At 41.4% G+C, this 19,585-nt stretch overlaps 1 protein-coding gene across 10 annotated transcripts in view; it reads left to right on the top strand.

The window, feature by feature from the left end:
• Window positions 1-19,585, top strand: part of Elmo1 (engulfment and cell motility 1) — a 444,820-nt gene that overhangs the window by 313,849 nt on the left and 111,386 nt on the right. Inside the window, exon 1 of one of the 10 annotated variants that reach the window (XM_070014224.1) lies at window positions 2,717-3,327. The exons of the other annotated variants lie outside the window; for them this stretch is intronic. The gene's annotated coding sequence lies outside the window, so the exon portion shown is untranslated. Of the gene's footprint in view, window positions 1-2,716; window positions 3,328-19,585 lie in introns of those variants that run through there. 10 annotated transcript variants of the gene reach the window in all.

Genomic DNA, 19,585 nt, shown 5'->3' on the forward strand with positions numbered 1-19,585 from the left:
TGGTCTGTGGTCTACCCTGGATAGCCTGAGCCTTGGTCAGGTTATTTAATCTCATACCTCAGTTTCCTTATCTGTGTCATGAGGATAATGATAATATGTCACATAGTTGCAATGAGGATTAAATTGGTAACTCCAAACGTAGGGTGCTTAGAATGCTAATTGGGTTTTGAATGGTTTAGTTCATGTCTGTCCAACTTAACTAGCCAATTGTGGATGTCTCCAGTACAATCTGATTGCTGGTCTGTATCATTGAGGTCAACTGAGGGACATGTTGGGTTGGTTTTTTTGTGGAATACAGAGCCATGTCATGGCGTCCTGCAATGGTTTGCCATTGGTTGTAGGTTGTAGGACCCAAACTCCCCCCCCCCCTTCCCATCTCTTGGATCACACGATCCTTCTTCTTCTTATTGCAAATTGTCCAGGACGCCACGCTGCCTCCTAGCACAAACATGTGCATGAGTCACTCTGTATGTCTGAGGGTCTCTTTCTCTCACTCCCAATTTGTTAGCTTTTAATCTTGCTTTTATTCCTCTTTTTTTGTGCCAGTCTGGGGGCTTGAGCTCAAGATTTCATAGTCTTGCTTAGTTTGTTCATTCAAGACCGGCACACTGCCACTTGAGCCATTCTACCATTTCTGTCTGTTTTGCTGATTAATTGGAGAGAAGAGTCTCATGGATTTGTCTGTCTGGGCTTGCTCCAAACTATGATCCTCAGATCTCAGCTTCCTAAGTAGCTAGGTTTACAGGCATTCTCCAGCAGTGCCCAGCTAGTCTTCCTTTTAGATTTAGGCTTAATTACCTCCACTGCTGAGATGCTCTTCCTGATCTCATTGACTAAGTTATATCCATTTTTTTTGTGATCATAGCTGTCCATCATACCCCATATCACAGCTCTGAGTCAGTAGTTGTAGCCTACTATACAAAAACTTATGAGTTGTAAGTCAGAGGCGGTATCAGTCATTAGCATCCCCAGGACAACTTCCTGCCAAGTAAAACTCACTAAAGATTTGTTGGAAAACTTCATAGGCCTTGGTGAGGAAAGCACTCATTGGAATGACCTGTTTCTGCAACGAAACAGTGGGTTTTTGGGTGGTTTCAGGAAGGTAAAAGGGTTGAACCTGGGCGTGGGCTCCCATGACAGAGAACGGTCATCAGGACAGCTTAGCAAGTGTTAGAGAAAGGTAAGAGAGGAAATGTGAACTGTCATCAACTGGGGAGCTTTGGAATCCTCTAGGAACATTGCCAGTGTTGGGATTGGGTATCTGGGAGGCAAAAGTTGGCTGAGCAGTTCTGCCTAAGTTCATAGAAGCATAAAGAGACAAAGTGTGTTGTCAGGACTCAGAGGTTCAAATGACCAAAGCCAGTAACAGAACCAGTGGGGCAGAGCTGAACATCAGGAGATGGATGGATGTGGGATCTGGACCGTGTATCATGTAAAGAATAAGGGAGTTCAGAGGTGCTTGCTCATTCTGGAGGGATGTGTTGGAAATCACTGCAGTGGTCACAGACGTGTGCTGAGCTGTCTCAGGTCCAGTCCCCTAGAAAGCCTGCTCTGTCTCTGTAATGTGCTGAGGTTGCCCAGCTTGCCAACAACCTTTCTAAACAGGTGATCCTTCAAGCTGCGAAGATTGGTGAGAGGAGTGAATGATTCCTTTCTCTACAATTTTAAACAAGCTATTAGTTGTCTTTCATGCTTACTAATTTCCATAGAATTGAGGGCTTCCTCAGACACAAGCTTGAGAGCTCACTATCTTAGATCCTCCTTCCTTCTTAGGCAGACCTGATCATTCAAACATTCATTGCTCAGTGGCGGCCCCTGCTGGAAAAAATGACAGCATAGGCAAGGTCTGTGACATTAATTCAGATCCTGCTTCCTGGAGGAAGAGAGGGAAGGAGGGACTGAAAATGGGCTGAGAAAATTCAGAGAGATCCCCATTTTAGGAATACCTTGGTGAGGTGTTAATTTGAGAAAGTCTTTGTGCTTACAACATCTCCCACAAATCTCCGGATTAAAAATCACATCATGACAAAGGTTTGCCACGCACCACCACAAAACACGATTGCAAACTTTTTTTTAAAATTATTTTTGGTTGTAGAAGAGCATCCAGGGCTATTAGATAATGAATGGTTTTTAAAAGATATCATCATTAATTCTTGAGGTCAGACATGATTGTAAATTTTAATTAGGGGTGGAGGCTGTTTGTTTACATTCTAAAGTAGGAACCGGTGTGGCTCCTCCCATGGGACCTGTGTTGGGGTGCGCTTTCCTCTTCCTGCTGGCCCTCCAGGACATGGGCCCACCCATGGTGTGCAAGCCATCTTTGTGGAAAATGAGGCAGTGTTACATGACATTTCTGGACAAAAACTATGTGTGAAGAGGTAGTGGAGGGAAGCAAACTCACAATGAAATAAAAGTAGGGAGAGGGGAAGAGATGAGTTGCTGTTGATTATGGGTCTGGCAGCAGATGTTCACACAAATCCAACTCGCTGCAGCCAGTCTGTTTCCATGGCAACAGAATCAGTAATTATTGAGCCCAGGCACTCCCCACCTTCTCTCTCTCTCTCTCTCTCTCTCTCTCTCTCTCTCTCTCTCTCTCTCTCTCTCTCTCTCTCTCTCTCTCTCTCTCTCTCTCTCTCTCTCCTCTCTCTCTCTCCTCTCTCTCCTCTCTCTCTCTCTCTCTCTTCTCCGCTCTCACTCCTCCTCTCTCTCCCTCTCTCCCTGCCCCAGGTAGAAACTGATGCATATGAAATATCTCCTGCTCATCACCATCTCTTTCTTTTCTTTCTTTCCCACCTCTTTCTTCTTTTTATTTTTATCTGTTAATGTTTTTTTAACAAGAAAAATTGAAGGCATTGAGAAGTACCAAGAAAAGAGTGATATGATTCTTTGACAAAGACTCATAGGGCATTCAAATGTAAGAGATTTTTTTTTTGTGATACTCTAAGTGAAATGCTTTTTCCCAGAAAAGCCGATGATCTATGAAGATGCTAAATAAATGATCAGGAGTTTCCCTGAAATGGAGGTTTCCTTTGATTGGCTGATCTTCCCATGACTTCTGCCAATCAGAGCACCCCTGGGCTCCAGCTCCATAAACATAAGCAAAGCTCCATGCTTATTCTCTTGACTTGGAGTGTGTACCATTGGAAGGTGTGTGGCCGGACTCTTCTCATGGCTCAATTGGAAACCTGCTTCGTGAGCGAGCTTACTGCGGAGCCATCTGGTCTTCCAGCTCATTGTTCTTCCGGGCAACAGCGCTAAGCCGTTTCTTGGTAGCAGCAGCTCAGAAGCAGTATTTGTAGTTGGAAAAGATGGAGTTACGGGAGCTTGGTGAGTAAACCTCAGTCTTACACATCTGTCCACTGGTCTTAGAAGTCTGAGCTAGAAGGCAGCTTTGTTCTATTGTCTGATGAGGAAACTGAATAGGAACAGCAATTCAAGGGTCCTCATGATGTGGAAGATTGTTTTCAACAACCGGCATGCTTTCCTTGGGTTTGATTAGATTTGTAGTTGTCCGTACATTCTATTTGGACATCGGAAGATTAGCTAGGATTAGTACGAGGTGCTGAGTTATGCTTCATCTCCTTGGTTATGGATCCATTTCAATGGAAAATGTTTGTAAAACTAAAATTAATACGAATTGAGCCTGTGTGCTGCTGGGAAGAGAGGGGGTGGAAAAGGGGCAGGTGCAGAGTCGAGCTGCCGGATCGTGCGGCTGGTGTTTGCATTGTGCAGAGGGATGTTATTACAATGCTCTGTCAAACATTTCTGCAGACCCCTGACTGTGGAATAGAGCATCCCTTCCCTGCATGCTGTGATTCACTGTGCCTGAGCTAGGTCCTATCCTGTCCTTTATTCCTGGAACCAGTCTGTAAATTGAAATGTGTGTTCTGTAAAATTAATTTGCAAAGATGAGTTGCAGTGCAGTCAGAAAGATTTTTAGCAGTCCAAATGCCTGCTTTGAAACGACTCTGTTTTTCATTCTTGCAAACCTCTGAAAACTGGAGAGGCTTTGCAAAGTTATCATCAAGGACTGGCGCTGAGCTATTGCTCTGCTCCTGGGGTTTTAATTTTTTTGACACTGGTGATTAAATTTTCTGTTTTGTAGAGTAGAAATGGGAAGAAAAACTATAAACATACAATGAGATGGGGAGGCAGCATGAAGAAGTGGAAATTTGCCTTTAGGGACTCTTCTAGCTGCAAACTTATATATATAGCTAGAAGGAACCCAATACAGTGCAGGATTCCAAAGGAGCTGATCTTTCCAGACAGGAGAGGAAAGCTACTTGCCTTAGGCTTGGCTGCAGAGAGCAGCAGCTGAACTTGTGTCTCCATCTCTACCTAAGATCTGTTCTCTTGTCTCTGCCGTTGGAGCCTTCATCAGCTGTAGTTTTTGTTTTTATGATAAGGTGATTTCTTATGCACAAGAGAGTATCACAGTCCTCTTAGGGTCTTCTATTTATAGTCCACTTGGGTACCGACAAGGAGTAGAGGACACAGGGCAAGGCATTATTATCGGGTTGAGAAAGAAATGTGTGTGAGATGGCTGTGCATGGGAACTTTGATTTATCCCCTGGACAGAGGAGAGTGTGGATCTTCAGATGACCCTACAATAGAATTTGCTCTGTCCTAGATGAGGAGCTGCGATGAACCAATAAAGAGACAAAAGAGCTGGGAAGGTTTTGCCTGTCCCAGGCTCAAGGCAGCCAAGGGCAATTGAGTGTCTGAGAGAGTGGATCTTTGCATCCAGGAAAGAAGCCAGGCTGATGTTTGGGGGAGGGGGGCGGATGCTGGATGATGGTGCACTGCAGGGGGGTAGAAGGAAGGACACCAGGGCTCACTGACCAGGTGGGTCAGTGAACCTGTTTCTTGACTGATAACTCCTCTGGAAATGCAAGCTGGCTCCTGGACCCCAAGAGGCTCTGGGTGAGGGGTTACATGGAGGATTCTACCACCTGGAGGTGCTTGTGTGCATGGTCACTCTCCCTGTAGCATCTCTGTCTCTGTCCCCTTGCTCCCCTTGTGTGCCTCATTTTGTAGAAGTTTGCTTTCTAGCAGATGTGTTTTAAATGACAGTCATCTCATTAGAGTGACTCTCCATCCTTTTCCGGCCCCTTCTCTCCCCTGGTAGTGTCACTCCACACAAGGGAAATGCTGGCACCTGTTGGTAACAAGGAGAAAAGAACCCAGCCTTTTATGGAAGCAGTAAAAAGAATTTTTTTTTAAATCTCAAACTAATTCATATAACCTATTTTTGGATCATGGAATTCTATAAAAATATAAGCACTATGAACCTCCTCCCTGCCCCTGAGAAAATATGTTTTGCATAATCCTCAATCCCTTTGATGGCAAGCCATTTCAGGAAAAAAAGGAGGATTCCTGTCTGGGCAACAGTAAGGAATTTATTATTCCCTGAAGTTCATCAACTTTATTTTTTTTAATGGCTTCTGTAAATAAAACTGCAGCCCCTTGTCAGTCAGGTGCTGGCCTTAGCAATGACACTGAGATGAGGGCCTTGCTAGGTCCTGGGCTTCTGTGACCGTTGGAATGAAGAAATCTTGAGCTGGGGTATGCAGCTCCAGAGGTAGATCACTTAACTGGCAGGCACACTCCTTGGGTTCCATTTCCAGAGAAGTTTTCTAACTCCTGTACTTGTGAGGCTGCTAAATGAAGCCAGAATTAGGGGGCTTGAATGGAAACTGCTCTTCAATGGGAAAAGAGGAACGGTGCTCTTGTCAATATTCTGTTCGTTCCTGAGAGAGAAAACTTCTTCCCAATGCCTCCTCCTGGCATGGCTAAGATTCGACATACTGGAATGACACGTGTAAAGATAAAATGAAATGAATCCCATTAGGTTTTCAAGAGCACATCACTTACTCATCCAAGCCAAAGAGAATATAGATTGCATCAAAGCCAACCCCTGAAATGAAGTATTGAGAGTTTTCCTGAAAGAATCTTTTAGTTCTCCCAGAAATTAGAATCAAATCAATCACGACAGCACAGCTAATCTGCTTGGAAGGTTTTCTGTGTGCCCCGCCCAGTTCAGCATACTTTTATATGTAGCGGTAATTGCTCATTGAATCTTCCTGGTGCAGACCTCACAAGATTATTTTTATGTCCATTTTATGGGTAAGGAAATGGAGTGAGCACATTGTTAAAGAACTTGTCTGCATTTATCCAGCTGGGAACTGGCAAGTTCCTGGTGTTTTGTGGCATGTTGCTTTTATTCCTTACCATATTCCTAAATGGGAGGAGACTGAAGAAAGAACCTTGATGGCCTGTCAGCTTGTCAGGACTGTCTAGTAGAGTCAGGACACATGTAGTTGAATTAAATGATCTCATAGTGACATTCTGGGATTTCTGGGTGAATTATTGTTTTTCTTTTTTATTATTAATAAGTTTTTAATTGTGAAAATACCATACAGAGGGGTTACAATTACATGAACAAGGTAATGAGTACATTTCTTATCAAGCATTGTTCCTCCTTTGTTCCCCTTACCAACCCTGCTCTCCCATCTGCCTCCCCTCCCCCCAAAGTTGTAAAGTTCGGTTTTGGACATAACGTCTTGTACATCTCATTGGTACAATGGATCCACCTGTTTCCCTATTTAAACAATTTGTTTTTTTCCCTTCCCCTCCACAAATTATACCAATATCAAATACAGTGAAAACAGGGGTTATACTGTGGGGGAGGACATACAAAGCAACAAAGAAATCATCTTATAAATATGTTAGAAACAATAGCAAGAACGAAAAACCATTTGAGTCCTTATCTTGGGGTTCATTTTGCCTAACATCAACTAATGCCATTAAGGAAGACCAATTTGAGCTTGGTAATAACTGTCATAAAAATGCTGCACTGATGACCCCCGTGTTATTATATGACACACAAGTATGTTTGCAGCATGTGCTCAACTGGAATGAACTGGACCTGAACCGGACCTTCCACATCTGCCCTTGGCCAAACTTGTGAAGTAGCAGGAATGATGGGGCAGCTGATCCGGGGCAGTGCAGGACCCATCAAGCTGCAGGAGTCACCAGGGCTGCCATGTTTTCTGGAGACCTGGTGAGCAAATGTGATTGGCCCACCTTAGAAATCAATTCTGTTAGAACTGTAGAGCAGATTGGTAGCTACTAATAGGGAGTTGAGTAGATATGTAAACCCTCTGCTCCTTCTTCAATCAGAACGTCTCCACTTCTATCTCTTTCATAAGCTCACATTCTCAGTGAAGATGTATTAATAAAAATGAGAAGGGATAGGGTTAGCCTGCTAGAAAGAAAAGAAAAAATACAGATTTCTCATCAGTGGTTCCTAGTCAACCTAGAAAGAAATAGAAGACCAGAGCATGTGAACAAGATCTCATTGATGAGTAGAAAAAGAATTTGAAGGAGCAGGGTTTTCCACCATGGGGATTTGTTACGAATGACTAGTGTTACATGCATTCCTGTGTTCAACTGAGTATAGGTGTGGGCAGAAACAAATTTAATAGCCACACAAAAGTATTATTGGTAGATTTCATTCTAAATTGATATTGTCTAATGGAAATAGAGTGCAATTCCGTATAATCTTTAATTTGAGTAGTCACTTTTAAAAAGTATAAAAACACATTAGTTTAATATATATGTATATAATGCATTTTTATATTGGATTTTTCATGGTAAGGCTTTGAAATCTGATGTGTGTTTCAAACCTCAACCCAATTTGGATATTGGATTTTCACAGGAAATCTGTATTTAGTCTTCATAAAATTTATGGTCCAAAAAGTAGATTCACATATGCAAGTTTTCCACACATACTGACAAGATTTGCAATTGCTGAAGTGAGTATCCAATTTTAGACTTGAATTAGCCCAAATTGAATGAAATTGGAAACTCCCTTGCACAGTGGGTCACACTAGGCCATGATTTAAGGCACCTACAACCCCATGTTTAGGGGCAACACTGCTGAACAGTTCAGTGAAACTTGAGGGGCTCCCTGGACTGGTGTGTCTCCAGGATTCTTCCGTACCTCTGTTCTCTTATCTCTGTGAGCTACCTGGAAGATTATTCTAAGAACAGAAAGAAAACTAGTGTTGATAAACTGGCCTTATCATTGCTTGGTACAAACTCAACATTAGCCAAGTCATGATTTCTCCTTTACTTTGACACTGAAAATTAAGAGATGAGCCTTTCCTGTAGCAAGAAGCCAACACTCATCCTTTGGTGCTATTTTTCAGCTACTGAATTATCTTGGTCCTGTCATTGGTGGTGCTTTGAAGCTACCTCCTTTTGTCTTGGTTGGTTTTGTTTTTATTACTGTAATAGAATACCCTAGACTGGATTATTGATAAAGAACAAAAATCCATTTTTCACAATCTGGAGGAAGTCCAGTATCCAGGTGTTAGAATTTTATGAAAGCCTTCTTGTTCTCTCTTAACATGGTGGGGGAGGGGGCGCATCACATGGTGGGGAGGGCGTGCATCACATGTGATTCAGTTTTCCCTTCATCTTCTTATACAGCCATTGCTTCCATCATGCAGTTCCACCTTCATGACCTCACATTATGCTAATTTCCTCCCAAAGTGACATCCCCCACTCAAAAAAAATCAACATATAGCCAAGCACTGGTGGCTCATGTCTATCATCCTCGCTACTCAGGAGGCTGAGATCCTCAGATCTCAGTTCAAAGCCAGCCAAGGGAGAAAAGTCCCTGAGACTCTTATCTCCAATAAAGGTCTCAGAAAAAGGCAGAAGTGGCACTGGGGATCAAGTGGTAGAATGTAAGCCTTGAGCAAAAATACCTCAGAGACAGCACCAGGCTCTGAATTCAAGCCCCAGGACTGGCAATAAAATAAAATAAACACAAACATTTGGAGGTTAAGTTAACAATACATGGAACACATTCAACCCACAGGATCTCTCAAGTTAGTATGGAAAATGATTTAATTTTAATAATAAACAAGCCTTTGTGAAGACAAATATAAGTTAAGGCCAAGGGACAATTTAATTGCTATCATCTGACTCAATTCTGCATATTGTTTTTACCCAGAAAATTTTGATTAAGCCATTTTTTCAGTTGATTTGGTCCTAAAATTCTAACCTTCAACAGGAGATGGAATCTTATGGACCTGACTCTCCAAAACATTTTTTTCCATGTAAAAATCTACCTTTGAAATGAAATCAGTGTTTTGATGCTATAATTCCTTTGTAGAAGCATCTAGTCTCAGCCTTCTAAACAGATCCAGAAATCTAAAGGATAAAGCTCATGCTAAGCTTGGTTCTCACAAACCTTCCTTTAATAAAGAGTTCTATAAAAATGACACAAAGAACCGAGGAAGGTTAAAAAAAATTCCCATTTATTCGCACATTGCCAGTAACTTCAAGGAGTGGTGTATTCTGGCCCTGTGATTCCCATCTTTGCATGCTAGACAGAATCTCCCCCAGAGGAGTGCGAGCATTTCTTTGGTCAATCATGTGGGTGCTTTGCAACCTCTTCATTTTCACAGCATGGCTTAGCCTCCTTTCTCTGGCAGCTGAGAAGATAGAGCACACCTTGAAGTAAGGGTTGAGTCTAAGTGGTGAATCTGAGTTGCTTTGTATATTTACTGACATTTGCTCAAGCTAAAGACTGATAGTTCTGATCATGAATATAAGAAGTGGCTTTGGATTTCAGTGAGTGCAGAGACACTAGGGGATAGGTATACATTACAGAAGTAAAGCATTATTGCAAGTATCTCTAAGGGTTGGGTGTATAATAGTGGTAGAACCATTAGCCTACCATGGGCAAGGCCCATGGTTTGATCCCTAGTACTACAGATAGCCAGACACATGATAGCTAGGTGCATGCATATATGCATAAATACATTATACGCAGATCATTAGTAAGTCTTTGAATCACTATTGGATTATGAAGTATGCTGATTTACTAGCTTATTTGAAGCAATTTGGAACACACTATAAAATCATTCATCTGAATGACAGCATAGTAATTATAATCTAAAGCCTTGGGCTACCATTTCTAGCTAAGCAAACAAATGGTTTCAAGTCACCTTCATGTTCTTGGGCCTCTCCACATGGGTAAAGAGGAGTTTATAAATTGCAGTGAAAAAGTTTATAGACTTGGAGACTTCCTGTGTGACACCCATGTCAAACATCTCAACAATGCGTTGCATGTAACAATCTCCTCTTTAACCAGATAGCAACTTGGCATCCTTCTTACCATCCTTCTTACTAAGTCAGCTGAGGTACTGGGACCTAGCTTACAGCCAACGCTGACCTTTCTTCCCTCCCCTGTATCCTTTCCTTCACGCTGTGCTTTGTGCAGGACTTTGAAAAGGAACCCAGGAAGTGATCATCCGTGTGCAAGGCTTGAGTGAGAAAACAGGGCCAGCTCTCTCCTCCGGCTGCTCCGTGGCGGGGGAGCTATCTGACAGGGAAGGCTGCCGCCTGGCACTCTGGGAGCTCACTTTTCTTTCCCTTTGAGCTGAAAGTGAGGAGAGAGCTGTCAAGGAGAGCTGTTCACTGGCATCCTTCCCGGACAGCGAAGCATAATGAAATAAAGTTTCATTCTGACTCAGTTGGAATTCTTGCAGCTGAACGTTTAAGATCGCATCTGGAGCGATTCTCACCCCCAGGTCCAGGCTCCTTGGAGTCATTCAGTTCCAACTAGTGTCAGCCAGGCCCTGGTCCTGGCATCAATGAGCCAATCATTTGAAATCTGCCTTCTAGGATTTTGATCATGCACAGACCGATAGCAAAGCACTGGGGTGAAGGCCCATCTCCCAGACCAGAACTAGTGGGTGCTAAGGGCTCCATGAGGATGCTTCAAGACTCCATGATTATAATTGCCAGGCCATGCTCTGCAGGCACAGAAGTCCAGGCTTAATGCCATGAATGTGACTCCAATGGTTCAGACATTGGAGATGCTTTGCAAAGAATACCTTCTGTGCTAATCTGCCCTCTCAAAACTTCCCCAGGAATTAACAGAATCATTAAATCTTCTATACCTGTTTCCTCCCCTGTCAAAATACAAGTAGATCTCCATTTCTCAGGGGACTGATGAAGACTGGAAATGAAAATGATATCTCAGTGAGTGATAAGTACGAAAGTGTGCTAGGTAAGGAGAAAGCGGTATCATCCCAAATGTGGGCAGACGCCATTTATTTTTCATTTCTCTCTGCTCTCAGATCAGGCTTTGCATCCTTAGAAATGACTCCAAACGCAGACAGAACAGACACTGAACTCAGACAAGAGCCACCTGGTAAGATTTAGGTTTCTCCATGCCGTCTCTCTAGGTTTTAGTATATATTTTTTCCTCATAGATAAAATATTGACAACTGTATCTGGCACATAGCAATGTTTAGAAAACACACATATGAACACCTCCCGTGTGCTTTCTGCATTGGAATGCAAACTATGCTATTATCATTCCAAATCCAGTATTGTCTACCAACCCAACCATACACATTGCAGAGGAATTATTGGGAACCTGTATCTGTCATCAAGGAACTAGTGTGGAGTTACATCCTTTCCTGATTTTAGAAGCCAGTGAAGATCAAAGGAGATGGTGCTTCTCAGAAGATGCCTTGAAGCACTCCAGAAAGCCTGTGACCTGTCATAAATAATTGGTGGCTTTTACATTTGTAAGTCAAGGTGTTCTTGGTCTCTTCAGAGGGCCTATAAATCTTTCTCAATAGTCAAACCTTACCTATCTTCTCCCCAGCCCCATCTTTCTTCTTTTTTCAGGTTAATAATAAATGCTTTGCACAGCTTTAATTACGTATACTGTTTCCAAGGCCTCTTTCTTTGGGCTTTCTTCCTCTCCCTCAACTAGCCATATTTGTTATATCCTTGAGTTACGTCTTCTGCCAAGAAAAGGGTGATTTCTCCCTTGGCTAGTCTGGTTGTGTCTCTATGGTAAACCTGTAGCCTCTTAGATGTTACAGAAGACTGAGCCCCAGGGTGGCACATCACCAGATCCAGTCTGCTGATGACGTGGGTATCCTGCTGGGGATTGCCTATGGTCCTGTCTGTGGTCTTCACAGGGCTTGGACAGGAATGGGAAGGGCAAAGATGCCACCATTTCCTTATTATAAATGTAAGGTTCAGATAAATTGACTTGTCAACATTCCACTCTTACCAAAAGACAAATGAAGGTATACATACATACACACCTTCCTCTAATCTATTCCTTTATTTTACAATCAGTATTTTCTGAATGCCTAGCCTCTATCGTACACTACTGTGGGCTTTGGAATTACACATTGTGAACATTTATGAGTTAACCTACATCGAGATTTTGTTTTTTAAGCCATCCTTAGATGCCACCTTGGAACTTTCCATAAAATAGAGGCCAATAATAAGGAAAAGTCTCAATAAACCCCATTGATTTCTGTATTGATGACATTATTTATGTGTTCATTGATATATTTGTTTCCAATTGCCCTTCAAATAAAGAAGGGCTCACTTTTGAAAATTGGACCCTGGTAAGAACTGTTTGAAAAGAACTTGAAGGCCATTGATGAAGAGAAGTTGGGCCCCAAACTGCCCTCGCCTCCACCTTCCTTTCCTTTAGAAGACACAAGACAGTAGATCCCTAACAGGCAATTAGGAGCTGTATGATATCTTCATTTTGCAGCGCAAATTATGAGATGAAACCCAAATAAACCAGATTTTTCCTATTTTACCAAAGCTTTTGGGGCTTTACTAAAGTTTTTTGAGGATGATGATCTAGAATAGCTAGGATTTCCATCTCCTGGGGAAAGGAACAAAGAGTAATAGGTTAAAAGTCTTTTGTTGGCCCAGAATTTGAGCACTGCAGCTAACTGTGCAAGGAGCTACAAACCACTACAACCACTGCACAGTCTTTGTTACAGCAGCAAGCTAATACAGTGCATTCAAAAGCCCTGTGTTCTCTAATGGCCTTCTGCCTAAAGCCAACCCAGGTCCACCAATGACCCACCCAGGAAAGCCCACATGTTCTCTCTTGGGATTCTAGATGTTTGATTTGTAAAATAGCATGTGACTGTTTTAGAGGGTTTTAAAAATGGGATTGTCCTTTCACTTGTTTTTATCCCATCCTTGGATAGGCTAATATATGAGAATAGCTAGAATCTATATTAATACTAAGAAGCACACCACACACACACACACACACACACACACACACACACACACACACACACACACACACACACACACACACACACACACACACGATCTGCTCTAGCACAAGTGGGGTAGTTAGATTTCACTGGAGATAATGGATTATACTCACTCATCTTTTTACCCTTAGAGCTAATGAGCCTTTGGACAAATACAGCTAGTCACAGAGGCCAAGCCCAGCTGACCAAATACACTTCAAAGGATAAATTTGGTGAGCAAACAGTGTCAGACCTTGATATCTTGGCAAAATTGCTTTCCAGAATCATTAGAATCCCCACAAGAGATGGAAGAGTGGTATTAGTAGCTCCTCAAACAACAACCGTAAACCATGAACGTGATAATTGATTAGAGCATCTATGTCTACCCTTCCTACCCTTCCCAGTTTGAAATCATCTCCTGTCCGGTAGTTCATCCTCAAAAACTGGCTCAGCTTAATGGCTGATGCACCTCCTCCGGGACTTGTGTTTAATGGACTTCTTAAAGGGAGGTTTCTGTGAGTCTCAGATGAACTATCATTTTTCTCAAGTTAATTTAATTATCACTACCTGCCAAGACTTTCTCACACCTTCACCAAGCTCCTTAAACAGTTCATTCCTCACATTGATGTCAAGGCCCTATAAGCACTTATAGATAATTGTCATATCCTCTTTGAGTCTGGTGAAATTGCAGATTTTTAGACAGAAAACTCCTTGCTAGAGAAGCCTCTCCCCTTCTCCCTCCAAATTAAGTTGAAACACTCATAGATAGAGGATCACCAGTGAACCACAAGAAGAAAGTCTTTGCAGCACAAAGCCATCCTCCAGGGACAAACCCAGGAATGGCAACCTGGGAATAACGTCCAGCTCTACTGTCAGTGGCAAGGTGTCTACGCTTTGTGATACTGCTGTGTCCCTACATGGCCAGCCTCATGAAGAGCACCCAGCTTCTCCTAAATGGCCATTACTTCTGCTTGATTCCCCAGAGCAGAATTCCATAGGAGCAGGAATTCCAGATGGATTGTTAACTTCGTCACAGAACTCAGGTTTTGGTTTTCATTCCTGCCTTGAGAAGAAAAAAAAAACAGAAAATTATTTAGTTCTTACATTAGAAGAGTAGCGGTGGGTTCATTATGTAGTGTTGTCTGTATTCATTCAACCAAACCCATTGCATGTGAATCCTGAGTGCCTGGTACTGCTCAGGATGGAGCCAGCTTTTACGGCCAGGGGTTGAAGAAATGGGGAAAGCTCACACTGTCACCCAGCTAAGCTATAGATGTGTGAGCCTCAGGTAAACTACATCCAAAGATGTTTTGGACTATGGCTACCGCATTCGGAAACACCACACTGCATGGTTGCATGGGCTCCCAAATGGCGTGATCATGTCTGTGAGAAGGATTGGGGGGATGTATAAGGAAGTTGTGTTGATAAGCATTTATTATATAGAAGAAGCACATCTGTATGTTTGTGGGATGGGAAGATTGCCAAAAAAGATTTCATTGGGAAAACAAGGTAGTCTGACTGGACATGATGTAGCATAGGACCCACATGTATATTTTAAATGTATGAATGGAGTTTTGTGTATGTGTGCCTACAGGTATGAAAAGTCTGGAAAATGAATCCGATACAATTAAGATTGAGTAACACTAGAGAGTGCATCTAGGGATTCAGAGAAGACTTGTGGTTTTAGCAGTGATTTGTGAGCATCATTTTCTACCATTTGTAACAGAGGCTCAAGATAATATAGAAGAAGCTTTCATTTCAGTTCATAGTTGTAGAGTTTTGGGTCCATGTGCAGTTGGCTAAAATTAACAGGCTATTAAAAATAACTAGTGGATCAAAGATTAAATCAAAAGCACTACGAGAGAGTCTTTGGGAAATAATGGCAATAGAAACCTGGCATGCCCAAACTTAGAGAACACAGACAAAGCTGTCGCCGAATGGAACATGTGTACTTTGAAGTCATCATTGTTAAATTATCTTCAGAAAGGATGAAAATAAATAAACCCAGAATTTAACTCTCATCGGAGAATAACAACGAAAGCACCCAAACAGTGCAAGAGGAAAGATCATTTAAAAATCAGTAGGGTAGAAAATTAGAAAATAATAGAATCAAGACTATCAATAATAGAATCCAGGAAGTAAACTAGTCTAGGGAATCTATTGATAGAGTAAGTCAAATGCAGAGGAGACACGAGTTAGCAAACTTAGAGTTGAAAACTACATGAAAACAAGCATAAAGATTATTAAGACATTATTGGTGAAGACAGGAATGCCTCTGTGCCCATGTATCTGACAAAAGCTGTTTGTACACAGACACATCCATGCACAAAGTAACAAGCCACTTGTGCATATCTAGAATTTAGGATAAAACATGTAGACTGTTAATATAGATAAGTCTTATACTCTATGGTTGAGATTTATAATCCAATACAATCCTCCTAAAAAGCATAATAAGAATAAAGAACATAAAACCTTCTCTGGTCATTGACCCTTGATTGTCAAATCAAGAAATTTAGCTTAGGAAATTAGAAATTTCTTGACATTTTGGCATTTAAGGTTACAGGTGGACCCGTTGCAACAATGAGAAGTACAAGTTGTCATGTTGAAAACGAACTAGGAATGGGAAGGGGAAACAAAGGAGAAGGCTGCAATGCTTGATAAGAAATGTACTCATTATCTTGCCCATGTAATTGTAACCCCTCTGTACAATATGTTCACAATAAAAAAAGAAATAAATAAATAAAAAAAAGAAATTTCTTGACATTTTGGGAGATAAAAATTCAGGAAAATTAATGGCATGTTGGTAATCATATTCATGTTTGTGGTGGGAATATAACAAATAGACTGATTTTTACCCAGAAAAGGAATCATATAATTATAGATGTTGAAATAATCCTGGAAGGTTCTATACCACAATATTGACACTTAGCATTTGAGTGTTAGGATCACAAGTTGACTGTTAACTTCTTTCTCATATTTTTGTATATGCTCCAGATAGTCTTCAATTTGAGTGAAATATTTTTCTATGTAGACAATAAAATGACTAAGCCCCCAAGAGTAAAATGAATATAAAAATGATAAAAGGTTTTAAGAACAGGAAAAGCACACACAACAGACATGTGGTACATATCATACCAGCATAAGATGCCACAAAATCCAGATGTTTCCTGGATGGTTTGTGTCATCTCTATTTTCCTCGAAGGAATATTTCTTTTTTTTAAATTTTTTTATTTTATTTTATTTGTGAACATACTGTACAGAGGGGTTACAATTGCATGGGCAGGATAATGCGTACATTTCTTACCAAGCACTGCAGCCTCCTCCTTTGTTTACCCTTCACATCACTTCCCAGCCTCCCCCCTCCCCCCCAATCCCCATCCTTCTCCTTCCCCCCTTCCCCCCCCACACACCGACGTTGTAAAGCTCATTTTGGACATGACAACTTGTACTTATTGTTGCAACAGGTCCACCTGTATCCTTAAACAACTGGTTTTTCCCCATCTCCTCAACAAGTTATACTGACATCAAATATAGTGAAAGCAGGGGTTATACTATGGGGGAGGGACATACAAAGCAACAAAGAGATAATCTTATAGATGCATTAGAAACACATGCATGAAAGAAAAAAAACATTAAAATACATATCTAAGGGTTCATTTTCCTGACATCACATTATCTGACCTTTTCTGCTTGACTCATACATATACTAGATATTGCAAATAAGGGAAACCATGGGACCTATGTTTCTTTGGGCCTGGCTTACCTCGAAGGAATATTTCTGAGAGGTGGAGTGAAGATGCACTAGCAAGGACAATGTTCTTTCTAAAACCTAAGGTGTTTGTGACTTAAGTATTTTTATTATGAATCATTTGTTTCTTTTAAATCTCTTCAAAGGCAGTTTCCTCTTGTTTGGCAGGCATCTGGATCTTACCAAGTGGGGACAAAGACTTCTTTTTCTCCTTTTGTCTTTCTTTTTTTCTAGGGTGCTTATTTTTTTTATTCTATTTTTAATCTCTAAGTAGTTGTACGAAGGAGTTACCATTCTACAAAGTAGTATATGAATACAATGACTCGTGATTAATGTCATCCCTTCCATCATTCTCCCCCATCCCTCCCAACCCCACCTCTTCCCTCCATTTTCTTAATTTTGTTGAATAAGCATCGACTCCACTTCCCACCCTGCCTTGTCCCACAGTCTTCTCTTCCTTTTGTCTTTCTGTCCTGTCTTTGAGTCTGAGCCACAACCTTTGGCCAACACTCCCCCTAGTGGCCATTTAAGAAGAAACCTGGTAAAGGGGGCCTACTCCAAAGCTAAGGTTAGTTGGAGGAACTAGTTGGGGGACCCAACTCAGGAGTATGGGCTGGAAATATATGGGTAGTTTTTTTTTTAGCAAACATCACGGCTGATTAAAAAATATTCCAGTCCTATTTACTAACGTTCATTACATGTTCCTATATGTTTTAGAAAAGAGAAACAATGAGATAAGAAGCTCTTGTGAATCAACAACTTAAGTTCTTCTGGGAAGGACTTGTGAAATAACTAGCTTATACATTATGCTACTAAAAGTATCTGGAATTGTAACCTACAAACAACAACTAACTACTGGTTAGACAGACCTAGAAGCATCATCGCTTCCTTAGTCCCCAGACACATTCCTAAACATCCCCTCTACCTTAAATTCAATCTCCAGTTGCCAGCCTGCCGGCCCCTGTGAAACAGCCAGATGATTCAATCACCACGCTGCTCATCCTGGTTAATGTCTCTCTTAAATAAAGCTAGCTCTAATTCTAACTGGTGTTTCTATTTCGGTCCCTTTTGTTGAGTGTTTTGTTTGAGGGTCAAAGTTTCTCTTTCATTATTACTCTGTAATCTTGGGTGATCTCAATTTACCATATCTTGATTCAGAACTGTCAAATGGTACATTCATGGAATTCATTCATGTGAATGAATTCACATTGATGTGAATTCATGAATTCATTCAATGTGAAACAGCTCATATTAATATAAACACATTGCCTTCATCATTTATCCTTTACATGTATGGTTTCGTATACCTGGTTTTTCACATGATTGACTGAGAGAGGAGAGAGCCATTTTGCTGTGTGGTCACAAGTGGATGGTTCCTTCCCATGGGTGACTGCCTCAAGAAAGACTGCCTTTGTCATATAAAATGCCATTGTTTGAGATCAGTAGATATAGACCAAGTTATGAGGATTCTCACTTAACAACACCACCACCAACCACAAAACTTAATGATTGGTGCTGCATAAAAGCTTCCGAATAGAAATAACTTTCAAGCTCAGTCACATCTGATACCCATTCCACAAATGGTTTTCAAGGCATTCAGTCAGGTAGCATAAAAGTGACATTAAAACCCACATTGGCAGCCGGATGCCAAGACAAGATGAGTTGGGCAGAGATTCATGGCTGAGTGAAGGGAGGTGAAGTAATATAAGCTGTGAATGGGGTTATGGGTTTGCATGGTGAGAGGAAGGTGGACAGAGGTCCTGGAGAGTTAATGGAGGAGCTACAAGAAAAATATGGCTCTATTTCACCTCATGGTTTTCTCCTCCTTCTATTGCCTGTCTGAGAGAATTTGGCTGAGTTTAAAAAGAAAGGAAATATATTCATTTTTTCCTTCATAATTTTTCTTTGGAGGCATTCTGTAAGGAAAATGGAATACTAACAGACAGAATGTAAGCATGTAAGTGTTGTATCCACAGGTACAAGCCTTATGTGTGTGAAGGGGGAGGGTATGTGTGCCTCCAATTAGGGCTGTATCAGGCAAATGTGCTCATTTTACCAAGCAGTGCAGTTGGGCTGTAAGATGACAAAACGATGCCCCATTTGGACCTTTCTATGGCACCTTTATGGATGATAACATGGAATGATTGGATTTAATTTTTAGTAGAAATTTGATTGTAATGGTCAATCCTGACTAGAGACAGGCATAGCATTCTTGTTGATCATTGCTTTTCACACTTTATTGTAGCTGCCCGATCTTTATTTCAGAATAGAATTCTGTATAGAAAGCACATGACATGATAGCCCCCCACTCCAAGGGAAACTGCAATTCCCCCAGCTGGGTTTTATTTCTTTGTCCCCTTTAGCCAACCTGCTTCTATGAGATAAGGGGGTCCAACCTTTACTAATACTAATTCATTTCCCCATGCAACAAATGTGTATCTATTAGAAGGCCTACTAGAAGCTAGGCCTACTTTCAGTCACTGGGGATGGATGCAGGACAGAAGAGGAAAGACAAGACACCTGCCCTCAGGAAGCAGCCAGGCACCTATGGGGCTGGGGGGGTGGAGGGTGAAGGAGCGGAGTGTGGCCTGAAGAAGGTACAGAAGGGTGACTGTTCAACTAGTTAGTTGTAACTAAACTCTTTACATTTCTGTGTTACACAAACTTCCCAAACTGGTTTGAGATAATTCATGTATATGATAGTTGTGCCCAGTTTCCT

The sequence above is a fragment of the Dipodomys merriami genome, unplaced genomic scaffold, assembly GCF_024711535.1.
Source record: "Dipodomys merriami isolate MVZ:Mamm:240054 unplaced genomic scaffold, mDipMer1.0.p SCAF_94, whole genome shotgun sequence".
In the NCBI taxonomy this organism is placed as follows: Eukaryota; Metazoa; Chordata; class Mammalia; order Rodentia; family Heteromyidae; genus Dipodomys; species Dipodomys merriami.